Source organism: Vigna radiata, unplaced genomic scaffold (assembly GCF_000741045.1).
Source record: "Vigna radiata var. radiata cultivar VC1973A unplaced genomic scaffold, Vradiata_ver6 scaffold_108, whole genome shotgun sequence".
NCBI lineage: Eukaryota > Viridiplantae > Streptophyta > Magnoliopsida > Fabales > Fabaceae > Vigna > Vigna radiata.
Genome location: NW_014543429.1, coordinates 110,129 through 122,523, shown reverse-complemented (window position 1 = coordinate 122,523; position 12,395 = coordinate 110,129).

Here is a 12,395-nt window from a genome sequence, read left to right as displayed (position 1 = left end):
AGAAGTTAATTACATGGTCAACCAGAACCAGCGGGCAATCCAATAGGCCACCACAACAGCAGCAGTAGTGGCAGCAACAACCCTATTTATCTGATAGAACCACAAGACTTGAAAAGACCCTCCAACAATTCATGTAGGCAACCTTGTCCACACAAAAGAGCACAAATGCTGCCATCAGAAACTTAGAGATACAGGTTGGCCAAATAGCCCAACAACTGAAAGAGATGCCTTTTAAGAATTTTGGGGCTAATACTGAAGTTAACCCCAAAGAGGAATGTAAGGCTATAGCAAGCATGGAAAATGAGTGAAAAAAAGATGGAGAAGAAAAAGAGAGTGAGAAAGGAAAAAGAGAAGAAGAAAGATTGAGTGATTTAGAGAGAGAAGAAGAAAAAGAAAAATTTTGAGAGTGATGAAAAAAGAGAGATTGAGAAAAAAAGAAGAGCTTGAGAGAAAAAAAGAAGAAAAAGAAAAAAATAAAAAATATGAGAAAAATGTCCACCACCCTGAGGAACATGCCACAAAAGAAATACAAGCAGGATGTTTTGAAGAGATCTCCAAAGAATTAGGGATAGAAATCCCTGTGACAAAGGCCCGCACCAGATCCCTGAATATAAAGAATTTTTGAAGAAACTCCTCAAAAAGAAAAATTTAAAAGAGGACACAACTGGGAAACAAGGGGATTGCAGCGTGATTTTACAGAGGACACTTCCTCCAAAGGTAGAAGACCCAGGAAGTATCATTATTCCTTGCAACATTGGAAGCCACAAAATTGGCAAAGCCTTAATTGATTTGGGGTTCAACATCAATTTAATGCCCTTAACTGTTCTCAAGAAGATTGGCAATTTGGAAGTTAAGCCGGCAAGAATGTCTCTCCTTATGGCGATGGATCCCCCAAAAGATCCTATGGTGTGGTAGAAGATGTCAAGGTGCAAGTCACTAACCTGATGTTCCTGGTGGATTTTATGGTGTTGGAGATGGAGGAAAATGCAGAGATCCCTATCATTCTTGGAAGGCCATTCATAAAGACGGACAAAGTAATCATTAATGTTGATAAGGGAACCATAGCCCTCAAAGAACAAGAAGAAGAGGTAATCTTCAGTGCCTGCAATACTGGGCGACAAACCCAAGTGAAGAAAACCATTCCCAAAGCTGCATTCAAGGATGCACCCAGGAGTGGTACCAAAGCCGCCAGAACAAAAAAGAAAGGTAAAAAGTGTTTTCTGTCACAGGTACCTAAAGAGGTAAAAGATAGCAAAGGAGAAGAGCTTCACCAAAGTCCTCTAAAGAAGCAGGAAGGACTGAGACTAGGCCTGCCTGTACAATGCAACAAAAAGTTGTGGGTTGTAAAAGAACTCAGAGCCGATGGACTAATAGAAATTGAATCTCCCACTTCTAGGAGAACCAAAAAGGTGAACAAGAAAATGCTAAAGACTAGTTGGCATGCTGAAGGAAAGGATGACACCACAATTAAAGATGCAGCTGGTTGATGTGAAATAAGCCTATTGGGTCAAGCTAGTGACGTTAAAGAAGCGCTTATTGGGAAGCAACTCAGTGCTCTGAACCTTTACTTTTTAATTTTTGTTTTTATTTTTGGCTCTAATGTGTGTTTTCTTTTGTTTTGTTTTATTTTCCTTTGCTTGAATGAACTAAACTGCTTTGATTCACCTGTACTCTAGCCCTGTTTCTACTCTTTTTTTATTCTTTCGAACCGGGCCGCACTTTGGGACGTGTCTGACACTATTTAAAGGACCCTGGGGCTCTAGGTTTTGCATCCTTGGCAGAGAAAAGCATAAACAATACACTCTTAGCCAATTCTTAGTTTTCCATTCTCTTTCTTTTCTTCCATTGTTCATACAGTTCCCTCATGTCTATGGGGAACTAATTTCTATTTGTTGTTGGGGAATGATATAACCTTGTAAACTCTCATGTATTTGAATTGATTCTTAATTTCATATGTTTTTTCACTAATTGTTAGAGTAATTTATCTGTTCTTATTGCTTGCTTATACAATAGCATGATCTGTGAGTTGCATTAGTGTCGATAGGCTCCTTTCAATTCAGGTCCTTGTTAAATTACTCCTAAGGGTTATATTGCTCAAACATGAGGGTATGAGTCTTAGTCGTCTTAACCTCTTGATCTTCACATCTTTTTACCAAGAAGCCTAGGAATTGTATGAATTGGTAATTAGGGAAAGGCTTATTTATCGAGACATTGGGTTTAAGTGTTTTAGTGACGGACGTTAGCATTAATGAATAAAGAAGAATTCTTATATACATGACAGGGAACTTGGTGAAATCTAACCCCAACAACATATTCACCTCATATCAATCAACCTCCGCTCATCTCTGTGCTCTTTTACCACTGATCAAATTTATTTTGCTTTATTTTTATTATTTTTGCAATACAACTGATAACGATCTAAAAATCGTTATTTTCATGCTTAAATTTGATATCAAAACACACCCTTTATGGCTTAGAATGAGCTTAAAGTCAAGTAAAACACTTAGTTGAGTCATGTGAGAGTTAAAAGTTGGTTTTAGAGATGTTATGCTTGTTTTTGCATTGTTTTGCAGGGTTTTGATGTGAATTGAAGATGGAAGTGAATCAAGGTGGACTTAGACTTTTGAAAGAAGAAGAAAAAGGATGAAAAGAAGAGTCAAGTGAACCGCTCAGCGCCCAAATCCAATGTTGAGCGTTCAGCGCGATTACAAGCAAACTGTTGAGCGGTGATATTGACCTCCTGAGCGATGGAGCGATTAGAGGCAAACGGCTGAGCAGTTAAATTAGGTGTTGAGCGGTTGTCTGTTGGGCTTGGGCTTAAAATCTTTTACTTTTTTGGCCTATAAATAGATGCAGTGCGATTTCCAAAGTGATCTTTTGGCAGGCAGAGACGTCCACAACTGCTCTACACTCTTTGGAGGCGGTTCCTTGGATGCTTTGGCTCCAATCTACCAAATTTAAGGTTTATTCTTCCATTCTTTCATTGTATTTCATCTAGTTTCACTATGACAATGGTGAACTAAGCCCTTTGTTGTTGGAGAACAATGTAATCTTTTGAAACTCTCTTATATCCAAATTCTTATTTTCTTTATATGCTTGCATATGCTTAATTTATCAATTGTTGTGTTCCTTACCTTTGCTTAATGCTTTTATCGTTTAACTCATTCAATAAATGTTGTTTGTCTTTATTGATACAGAGACGTACAGTAATGTCATGAACTGAGGGGAATTCCTTGGTTATGCTAATACCGCCTAGAGATAGGGGTAGGACGACCAATTGTATTTTGCTTCTGTTTATCATGCATTATTAGTTACTAGGGAAGGCTAGTGATAGCAAGCCAGTAATTAGTAATAGGCTCTTTTCGCCAAGAGATTGCGTTTAGGGTAGACCAAGAAAGTTTGCATGGCAATATGATAAATAAGCGAATTAAATAAGAAGAGTAGATTTTAGAGGGTGGATAAGATGAAATTGTAAACCCCAACAACTCCATTAATCTATAGTTTCTTCTAGCCAATTGATTCATTGCATCTTTCATGTTTATTTTTCTTGCATTCAAAAACCTAAATTTAATTCTTTTCTCAAGTCTTATGCGATCTCTTTACATGAAAGTTAAGGCCTAAGATTCCTTTAGAAAACGATACTTGGACTTACCCATTTTATATTACTTGATAACGATCTGGTACACTTATCGGGGACTTAACAACAACCCATGATCTCTTTTATTCTAAGTCTTAATTAATCTTGTTTTCACACGACTGTTCAGAGCCGAAAGTCCTCTGGGATACAATATTTGATCTTACCATTTTATATTACTTGTGCGACTCGGGACACTTGCCAATTTGCCCCAACATTAAACCTTTTACTGAATGGTCTATTGATGAAAATAGAAAGGAACAATATGATATTAAAGCTATGAATATTATTGCCTCTACACTAACAATTGATGAATTTTTCAGGATATCTCAATGCAAATCTGCAAAGGAAATGTGGGATGTCTTGGAGGTTATTCATGAAGGTACTCATGAGATTAAGAGAGCGAGGATGAATTCTCTAATTCAAAAGTATGAGCTTTTTCGGATGAAGACTGGAGAGACTATCTATGAAGTCCAGAAAAGGTTCACACATATAGTTAATCACCTTATGGCTCTCGGGAAAGCATTTGATAAAGAGGAGATCAACATCAAAATTCTAAAAAATCTGAACAGAAATTGGCAACTAAAAGTCACAACAATCTCTAAATCCAAGGATCTTACAACTATGAACATGGCTACCTTGTTTGGCAAGCAAAGAGAACACGAGTTGGAAGTTGGTAGATTAAAGAATGAAGAAGAGATTGAAGAAAAAAAGTTCATTGCTCTAAAGGCTACAAGCAAGAAAAACTCAAAGTTTGATGACTCTGATGTAGAGATGGACGAAAAGGAATTGATGACCATGATGGTAAGGAAGTTCAATCGATTTATGAAAAATGATAGTCAACTTATTAACCATGCAGGTCAAAGTAAATCAAACAAAAGCTTCAGATCAAACATTGTCCATTGCTATGAATGTGGAAAAAAAGGACACATCAAGCCAGAATGTCCTTAGTTGAAGCCAAAGCAGAAAGGAAACAAAATATTCCCTCAAGATAAGAGCAGAAAATACAGAGGAGCATACATTGCTTGGGAGAACAGTGATGCTGACAGCTCAAGTGATGATGATGTTGATCATGAGGAAGAATCCAACATTTGCTATATGCATGGCTGGAAAATCACAAGAGGACTATGACAACGATGCAAAATTGTAGAATGAACCAATAGAAGTAAAGTATCATCAGTTATTGGATGCATTCATAGAAATACATGTTGAAGCAATGTGACTGCAGTACAAGGTTAATCGACTCAACTCTAGGAGGAGAAATTATGAATATAGAATTAATACCCTTGTATCTGAAAATGAAAAATTAGAAGAGAAATTAAGTGATGCTTTATTATCTGCTAAGGAAGTTAAGATTGAAACTATTACAGTAGAGAAACCGTGTGAAAATTGTCCTACACAGATTGAGAAAAAAGATTACTTGACTAGTACACTGGCCAAATTTACTCAAGGAAGAGACAACTTGAATGTTGTATTAAAATCCTCTGGAAGAGCTATATACAAAAATGGAATTGGCTATAAAGCTCAAACTAACAGAACCAATACCAAGAAATTTTTTGATCTAAGCAAACTTGCTAGAAATGCATGCTTTAATTGCAATTGCATTGGCCACACTATTAGAAATTTTTTTTATAGAACTATTGGTGTTCCTTAAGGGTTATATGTATGGAAACCAAAGGAACAACTGACAAAAAACAAACAATCAAGGACCCAAAGTCAAATGGGTACCAACAACCAAATCTTAAGTTGTTTTGAAGGATCATAAGCAGGTGCAATAGGAACTCAAGGATTCACAACACTTGCCATATCATTTATCTTGAGTATCTACAACAGGTAAAACTGTATCACTCTATTGAATTTTGTATAAATTGCTTGGTTGTTGATGCTTGATTGTGTGAATGATTGTTAGTTTGATTGAATGATTAAATTGGTTTTGAAAAACTGATTTCACGACTTTTAGTTGATTGCATTATGAACATATTCGACTATGCTTTTGTGTGACTACACTCTGTTTTGGAGATCATATGTTTCACTGTAGTCAACTATGGTTTTGAACAAATCGACTTTAACTACGTGTTTTTGGACTATTGCATTTGAAAAGTTTGAAATTAACTCTCATTGAAAATATTCTTGGTTCGCGCCATTTCTATCTGTGCTTTCACTGTTGTACCTTATTCCTGACACTAGCACACACACATTTCTTGTGTATTTCTAGACATATTGAATGAGTCGGAGAATGGCTTCTTCAACTCGCCTCTCAAGAAGGGAAAAAGGAAAATCCATTGCCACCACCAGAGAAGTAGATACTGAAGACTGGATTAGTGGTGAAGATTCTTGAATGAAATTCACTAACGAGTATCCATTAGAGGTTACTTCACCAAGATATCTGAACTTGAGCCTATTTGAAAAAGAAAACTTTAAGTTTCCTGGATGGCTTGAGAGACAAAGCTTAACAACTTTAATACAAATGGATGAAGAATGGTTCCCTGATCTCTTTAGAGTCTTCTATCATAATCTAAGGATTGTTAATGGTAACATCTGTTCAAGGGTCAAAGGTGTTGATATCATCATCAACAATAATGTTTGGCTGCAAACAACTGGTCTGAAGGCTGAAGGAATTCTTTCGCATAAGCTTGATACTCAAAAATAAATCGTTGGATAGATAAAAAGGATATATTCAGAGGTTGGCTCAGAGTTCCAGTCAGTGAAAAGAGGGAAAACATGTTACTTCATAAGGATCTTAGGATTGAAGAGATGGTACTCGCACACATACTAACACAAGTGATTCTGCCAGGAAGATTGATGCAGGACGAAATGACTATAGGAGATGTGTATCTTCTACGTGCAATCAAGAACAACATACCCACCAACTGGGTGGAGGTACTAAAGGACTATATGATAAAGGCTTCTCATTTTTACATTCGGTATTTGTCGTATGGTATTCTTATTAGCAATATCCTGGCCCTTCATGGTGTGAACATTGTTAAGCCCCTGGCAAGTGTACCAGATTGTTATCAAGTAATATAAACGGTAAGACCGAGCATCGTTTTCCCAAAGGACTCTTAGGCCTTATCTTTCATGTAGATTGATTTCATAAGACTTGAGAAAGAAATAAATTTGTAGTTGTATGCAAAACGAAAATAAACATGCAAATGCAAGTGAATCAATTGGCAAAGAAAAGATATGTATTAATGGAGTTGTTGGGGTTTACAATTTCATCCCTATCCACCTTCTTCTATCTACTTTTCTTATTAAATTCGCTTTATTATCAATTGCCATGCAAACTTTCTTAGCCTACTCTAAACCCGATCTCTCGGCGAAAAGAACCTACCACTAATTACTAGTTTACCATCTCTAGTCTCCCTAAGTAATTAGCAATGCAATATATTACAAAAGCAAATATAATTGATCGTCCTACCCCTATCTCTAGGTAGTATTGCTTAATCAAGGGAATTCCTATCAGTTCATGACTTCCCCGTACGTCTTCGTATCGACAAAGGCAAATATCTTCTTACCGAATGAGTTAAATGATAAGAACATTAATCATAGATAAGAAACCCTACAATTGATAATACAAGTATAGGAATAAAAGAAGAATTTTAAGATAAAAGAGTTTTAAAAGGATTACATTGTTCCCCAACAACAAAGGGTTTAGTTCACCATAGGCATGGTGAAACTAGATGGAATTAATGGAAAAGATGAAAGAGTAAACCCTAGATTTGATAAATTGGAGCCTAAGCATCCAAGAAACCATCTCCAAGGAGTGTAGAAGTGCTCTGGACTGCTTGCCAAAATATTACTCTAAAGGTCGCACTGAGGCTATTTATAACGCATAAAAGTAACAGAATTTACGCCTAGGCACAGCATTTCAGCGCTCAACGCTTAATTTGACCGCTCAGCGGTTTCCCTCCAAGTCGCTGACTCAGCGGTCCATTCCGTCGCTCAGCAGTTTGCCTCCAAATCACTAGACACTCAGCGGCGCCGCTTAAGCGAGAGGTAATGGCCTCACCCTTGAAACTCGCGCTCAGCGCTGGAAATAACGTTGAGCGGTGAACTTGACACTTTTTTTCTTCTTTTTTTTTTCCTCTTTTCTTGAGTCTAAGTCCTCCCTTCTTCATTTCCATCCTCAAATCTCATCAAATCCTACAAAACAAAGCAAAAACAAGCATAATATCTCTAAAAACAACTTTTGACTCTCTTTTGACTAAACTAAGTGTTTTGCTTGATTCTATGCTCATTCTAAGCCATAAAGGGTGTGTTTTAATATCAAAATTAAGTATGAAAACAACAGTTTTTAAACCGTTATCAAACATCTCTGTTGAAAGAAAGCATTCCTGCACATATACAAATATCATAAATCTCAACACCCTTGTCTCTCTTGAACTGTTACATATCTTTGCATATTCACTTCTTATGGATTATTTTTTTCTTGCATAACTAAATGCTTGGTCTGCAAGAGATCTTTGAAAGGTTTTGCAGGAAACATTGCTTGGAAATTACTGATGGACTCATTACTTACTAAGGAGCAATGAAATCGACTTGGATATTAATTCAATTGACTTAATCACAACAAGCTTAAAAATTCCTTTATTGGAATTTGGTTATTTTTGTTGATTGATTATCTTATCTTGCTTATTTGCAATATATCTCTAATTCTGATTGTGTGATTGATATATGAGATTATATTGTGAGATTGTTGATTGTATTCATGCATGCTGAAGTTTGCTTGAAATCATATACATGATACAATTATGTGTTTCACTGTTTGTATGCTCCAATGGTTACTATATTGCATTGTGCATCTAAAATATTTGTGAAAATATGCATAATGACAGGGGGAGCATAACACATTCGCACATATTTCTTCACATGTTACACTTCAGGGGGAGTTGTCTTTTTCATCTGAATATATATATATGATAGGGGGAGCATCACTGCATGTTTTTCAAACTGATTACATATTTTCTTTGATGCATCTCTCATAACGGTTTGAAACACCATTATTTGCTATGTAATTTTGATACTAAAAGCACCCTTTTTCAGTTAGAAACTTGCTTGGACTCATGTGTTTTCAATAAATTGTGTGAATAAGAGAGTTAAGGTTGATTTCAATAGTTTTGTAACAAATTCCCCTTGCTTTGACAGAGATTAAAGGAATACTAGAAGAAAAAGTGAAAAGTATAGAAAATGGAGCTCAAAATGGGACAAAAGGGCACCAAGAAGAGGGAAAACCCGAAGCCCAGGCGACAGGAACGAGAAAACAGCGTGGAGCAAATCACCGCTAGGCGTCCAAATTGACGCCCAAGCCCAACATGCTCCTCAATTCATGCACAGGCGAACAGGGAGCTCGCCTCGGCGATACATGACCTAGATCGGGTCCTGTTTCTACTCTGTTTTGATTCTTTCAGACCGGGCCGCACTTTGGGACGCGTCTGACAATATTTAAAGGACCTTGGGGCTCTAGGTTTTGCATCCTTGGCAGAGAAGACCATAGCAATTCATTCTTAGCCAATTCTTAGTCTTCCATTCTCTTTCTTACTTCCATTGTTTATAGAGTTTCCCCATGTCTATGAGGAACTAATTTCTATTTGTTGTTGGGGAATGATGTAGCCTTGTAAACTCTCATGTACTTGAATTGATTCTTAATTTCATATGCTTTTTTCATTTATTTTTAGAGTAATTCATCTGTTTTTTTCTCGCTTATACAATAGCATTATTTGTGAGTTGCATGAGTATCGAGAGGTTCCTTTCAATTCAGGTCCTTGTTGAATTACTCCTAAAGGTTATATTACTCAGGGATGAGGGTATGAGTCTTAGTCGTCTTAACCTCTTGATCTTCACATCTTTTTACTAGGAATGCTAGGAAATGTATGAACTGGTAATTAGGGACAAGCTTATTTACCGAGGGATCGGGTTTAAGTGATTTAGTGAGGGACATTGGCATTAATGAATAAAGAAGAATTCTTATATACATGAGAGGGAACTTGATGAAATCTAACCCCAAGAACATATCTATCTCATATTAATCAACCTTCATTCATCTTTGTGCTCTTTTGCCACTGATCAATTTTATTTTGCTATAGTTTATTAGTTTTGCAATACAACCCATGATCTCTTTTATTCTAAGTCTTAATTAATCTTGTTTTCACACAACTGTTCAGCGCCGAGAGTCCTCTGGGATATGATACTTAGTCTTAGCATTTTATATTACTTGTGCGACTTAGTACACTTGCCGAATTGCCCCAACAATCTATGCTTGTTCTATCAGCATATTATATCTAGAGCATTCCTTTTTTGTTAATACACAAAGTGGGAGAAGGTTTATGAGGTTTATGAAAGTATTAATGCTATCTGCGGATATATTGCTGATTGATTGTACAGGTTGTGTTACATTTGTTATGTCACTTGTGTTCTCTGTTTTGTATCTGGTTGTGCAAACATGGTTGGTTATTAATCATGGTTGTGCATCATCAAAAAAGTGGGAGATTGTTGAGATTGTTGACAACATAATATCTATATCACTCTGGTTTTCGATGATGGCAATACATTTATTAATACCACATATGTTGTTGATGCTTTGCATGTTTTGTACGTATTGATTGATATCTGGTTGAACATGTTTATGTGTGTATATTGATATGTGAATGCATATTTACTGTGCTTATACATGTTACATCATATTTGAATGCATATCACATGTTTTGATAGATGAAAACCACATGCGCTCTTGTGAACTTAAAACTGTGTGACAAAGCTGATAGTAAAGTCGACTCTTATAAATTGAATCGACTATACTAAAAGTCTTTGTATAGATTTTTTGAAACAGTGCTATGTGATATTTTGTGAAGGAAATAATTTCAAAATGCTCTGACATGTTGAAGTCGACTATATGCACCATGCATTCGACTGTATTAGTTGCTTGATTTGAAATTTTGTTGTGCTCATGAACAGTAACGGCTATATTTTTAAAAGTTGAGCAATGAATGATAGTCAACTACTTTGACTGTGAAATTAATTTGTTTGACTGAAATATTACTATTGTGTCTTAACTGTTATAACTGATTTAATTCAGTCGACTATATTAGTAGTATAATCGACTACAGGAGTGTCTGTTCTATAGAAATCTATAAATAGACGAGACCTTAGTTGTGTCAGAGAACTTTTGGAAATCTAACACTTTCATATTTTGTTTCAGATTGTTCTTTGAAGGAATTGAGCTCCAAGAACTCATCAATAAGATAGTAATGATCTTTCTTTGATGATTTTCTGAAGGAGAATTGTGTTGCACACACTGCTTGATCACTATATGCACATTGAGGTGCTTCTAGGTTGATAGAGATTCTTGTTGTCATTTGTGGTGATTATTGTTACTTGTTGTGACTACAAGGGTTGGACTCATGGAGTTTGGTACACTTTGAGGATTGTTCAAAGTGGGTTGCAGATTGCAAGAGAGGGAATATCTTGCTGCAAGTCTTGTTGTATTGTTGCTGCCTATATTTTGGTAAGAGGGTTAGAGAGGTGTTTTATATTTTTGACGTGAAGATCTTATATAAAAGCCTTGCTGTAAAAACTTTGACCATTATAGTGCATTTGCTTCCTGGTATTAGAAGGACACTGGATGTAGGCATTGAGGCCGAACCAGTATAAAAACCTGCGTTTGAATTCTCTATCCCTACTCTTTTACATTCAGTCGACTTTACAATTCTCGTAGTCAACTTCGTTTTTCCACTGCACTTAATTTTATATTACTTGCGATTCAAGAAAGTTTGTAAAGTTTTATAAAGATTGCAAAACGACTCTGATTTTGAAAATCCACCAATTCACCCCCCCTCCCCCTCTTGGTGTTAAAACGAAGTCTACCTATTTCCCAACGAAATGCACCCTTTTTTACTTAGAAACTTGATTTAGATCATGTTTTTGCTTTAGTTTTTTCAATAAGAGTGTTGAGGTTATACTTGATGTTTTTATCACTAAATTCCCTTGATTTTGTAGGCTATTGGAATGAATTGAAAGAAAAGTTAAAGTATGAAATAGTTGGAGTGTAGAAAAGTCAACCAGAATGTAGAACAGTCAACCAGAATGCAGAAAAATCAATCAAAGTGCAGAAAAGTCAACCAGAATGCAGAAAAGTCAACCAAAGTGAAGTTTAGAATCGTAGATAGCGTTGAGCACCATTTTGGGGCGCAAAGCTCCATTTTCTTCTGTCTCACGCCTGGGCGCCACTGTTGAGCGCTAGTTTAGTGTCGCAGCTACCGTTTGGCGCCCTTTTAAGGGTGTTGAGCGCCGGAGCGCGGGTTTGGACGTGTTTTCTGATTTACTTTGGGTTGGACCTGTTTTTTGTTATTTTTCTGTCCTATTTAAAGACCCAGGCGTCTGAGGGTTTGTATATTTTATGGCTTAAACACATAAACACATTTTTCACACCTTTGAGGGCAGATTTGGGGATGCGGGGGCTCTCCTCTTCTCTTTCTAGCGTTTTTCTATCTCTTCCATTCCATTGTACACATAGTTTCTCCATGGCGGTGGAGAACTAAGCTCATTTGTTATTGGGGAAGATGTAACCTCTAAACTCTTTTGTATTTGTATTGATTTATATTATGAATGCTTTACTTCATTAATTGTTAGGGTTTTTCCTCTATACTCTATGTTTGCTTTGTTTAACTCATTCAATAGCATGATCATTGATTTTGTTGATATGGACACATATGGGGAAATCTAGAACTGGGGAAATTCTCCCAAAGTAGTATTACCTAGACATAGC